The 3,379-nt window shown below is 36.8% G+C and overlaps 1 pseudogene; it reads left to right on the top strand.

Moving 5' to 3' along the window:
* Window positions 1-254: 254 nt before the first annotated feature.
* Window positions 255-1,053, top strand: LOC112661792 (60S ribosomal protein L7-like; annotated as a pseudogene).
* Window positions 1,054-3,379: the final 2,326 nt, after the last annotated feature.

Genomic DNA, 3,379 nt, shown 5'->3' with positions numbered 1-3,379 from the left:
GAAATACACTAAAAATTTCAGCTATTCTAAAATGTGGAAATAAGCTTGTAATGACAGTCTTGTGGCTGTTAATAGATTATATTTGCTTGAGGCAAATAAATATGTATTATATTTCATCTTCCTTTTTCTTCCTAATTTTGAGCCACAAAATTTCAAACTTTTGCACTAAACTGTTATCCATTCAAGTCCTACATTATTACCAGAAAATTCAAAATCCTTTTAAATGTTCTGATAGCTCTTTTCCAGCTGGAACCATGGAAGGTGCAGAAGAGAAGAAGGTTCTTGCTGTGCCAGAAACCCTTAAGAAAAAGCAAAGGTATTTCACAGAGTGGAAGATCAAGCGTCTGAGAAAAAAAGTTTGCCCAAAAGATGCTTCGAAAGGCAAGGAGGAAGCTTATTTATGAAAAAGCTAAGCATTACCACAAAGAATACAGGCAGATGTGAAGAACTGACGAGGATGGCGAGAAAAGCTGGCAACTTCTACATGCCTGCAGAACCCAAATTGGCATATGTCATCAGGATCAGAGGTATCAATGATGTGAGCCCAAAGGTTCGAAAGGTGTTACAGTTTCTTCGCCTTCACCAGATCTTTAAAGGCACCTTTGTTAAGCTCAACAAGGCTTCAGTTAACATACTAAGGATTGTGGAACCACATATAGCATGGGGTTACCCAAACCTGAAGTCAATGAATGAACTGATCTACAAGCGTGGTTATGTCAAGATCAACAAGAAGCGAATTGCCCTGACAGATAACACATTGATTGCCCAATCTCTTGGTAAATATGGCATCATTTGCATGGAGAATCTGATTCATGAGGTCTATATCATTGGAAAACATTTCAAAGAAGTGAACAACTTTTTATGGCCCTTCAAATTATCTTCTCCATGTAGCGGAATGAAGAAAAAGACCACTCATTTTGTAGAAGGTGGAGATGCTGGCAACAGGGAAGACCAGATCAATAGGCTTATTAGAAGGATGAACTAAGGTATCTACTATGATTATTTTTGTAATCTGGTCAGGTAATAAATGACTACTTTCAAATGGAAAAATAATATTGTGATAATATTCTTTTTCTCCTTTTTTAAAAAAAAATTTAAATTCTATTAGCCAACATATAGTACATCATTAATTTCAGGTGTAGAGTTCAATAAGTCATCATTTTCATATAACACCCAGTGCTCATCACACCACCTGCCCTCCTTAATGCCCATCACCCTATAGCCTATCTCTGCATCCCCACCTCCCCTCCAGCAACTCTCAGTCTGTTTACTATAGTTAAGAGTCTCTCATGGTTTTCTCCCTTTCTTATCACTTCCCATTCAGTTTTCCCTCCCTTCCCCTATGATCGTCTGTGCTGTTTCTCATATTCCACATTGGAGTGGAACCATATAATTGTCCTTCTCTGGTTGACTTATTTCACTCAACAAAATACCCTCCAGTTCCATCCACACTGATGTTAAGTATTCATCCTTCCTGGTGGCTGAGTAATATTCCATTGTGTATATATATACACACCACATTTCTTTATCAATTCATCTGTCAGTGGACATCTTGGCTCTTGCCACAGTTTGGCTGTTGTGGACATTGTTGCTATAAACATTGTGGTGAAAGTGCCCCTTCAGATCAATACATTTGTATTTGGGGGTAAATACCTAGTAGTGCCATTGCTGGGTCATTTTTAACTTCTTGAGGAACCTCCACACTGTTTTCCAGAGTGGCTGTACCAGCTTGCATTTCCACCAACAATGTAAGAGGGTTCCCCTTTCTCCACATCCTTGCCAACATTTGTGGCATCCTGTCTTATTTATTTTAGCCATTCTGACTGGTGAGGTGGTATCTCATTGTAGTTTGGATTTGTATTTCCCTGATGCCAAGTGATGTTGAGCATTTTTCCATGTGTCTGTTGGCCATTTGTATGTCTTCTTTGGAGAAATATCTATTCATGTCTTCTGCTCATTTCTTGACTGTATTATTTGGTTTTTGGGTGTTGAGTTTGATACATTCTTTTTTAGATCTTGGATACTAGCCTTGTGATAATATTCTTAAAATTAGTTATATAATTTATAAAATAGCAACCAAACCATTGAAGTAACTTGTAAAGATAGCTAAGCCATATTTAAAAATGGAAGATTGTCCAATTAATATCTAGCCAGAATGGATGGGAAGGCTATTATCAAAAAATGGCAAGGACAACAACATAGCAGATAATTTGGTAGTGTGCCAAAGATAATGTATTGAATATTTTGAATTTTTCTGTTGTGAGAAAACATCCCTTTGACAGCTATCACTAACTGAGGTTGTTTCGAGGAGACTAGTGTAACCCAGGGACCCCTGAGAAAGAGCACTGATGCAAATCAGTCCCTTAAAATGATGGCTTTAATTAAGCTTCAGGTAAAACAGTCCCTCAACTGAACTGCAAGCAGGACTCGGTGAAATCAGAGTAAAAGCTCCTGAAATAAATACTTAAATTCACACAGGATACTGCCAAATATCTTTCTCCAAAAAAAAATTTTGGAAATATAAAATGATGACGAGTCTCTTGGATTGATTGAAAATGTATGCTTTGAACACACCTTCACTTGGAGGAAAGAAAGGAAATAGCCACAGAGCTAGATGCACCTCCCTCTCTAGCGTAAGGTTAGGAATTAGGAGAAGTGGCTCTTCTGTCTGATTTCATCAGCCTTGATGCTTTGGGAGGCATATCTGTTACTTTCATCAGGAGAGCTAGGTACAGTTTATCAGTGGCTGGCACAAGATATATGTCATGATTTACAGGGTTCTGATGCTCTGGAGAATTCTTTGTCTCTCTCTGTATTGAGCTCATATTTGGAACTGGAAAGAAGCAAAATGATATAGTCATTCATTTTTCATTTCATTTTCCTACTTCAATTCAGATTGCAGCATCCCAATAAGTAGAGTCTGACAACTCTGACAAGCATTTTGGGCATTTTGTAATGTAGACAAAGGTGCAACATGTCTTTTAGGATAATGATGGCTTTGGGTGTTGCCTTCTTACTTTTATTTTGACCAAGACACTAACAACAGAAGACAACAGCTTAACACATTATCCCACTTTATAGTTTCATAGAGTTAAAAAAATTCATAACAAAACCTTATTTAGTCTTTTATCCATAATGACTTCAATTTTTGCAGCCAAGAATTTAGATACTTCACTTTAATCCTCTCGCCAAAAACATTATGAAAATTAAGTCCTGATCTATTATTTACCATTGACCTTAAAGTCTTAATTATCAAATTATTTAGTGTCATTCCTGAGAATGATGAGGTTTTACCATCCATTTCTCAATTCCCATTACTGTGGTTTTTTTATGAAATAATAATTTAGGCTATTATCTCCTTGATTTGCATGTTCTTTTT

Source organism: Canis lupus, chromosome 31, assembly GCF_003254725.2.
Source record: "Canis lupus dingo isolate Sandy chromosome 31, ASM325472v2, whole genome shotgun sequence".
Lineage (NCBI taxonomy): Eukaryota > Metazoa > Chordata > Mammalia > Carnivora > Canidae > Canis > Canis lupus.
Note: the sequence above shows the minus strand (reverse complement) of the source record. Positions and strands in the feature narration are given on the sequence as shown.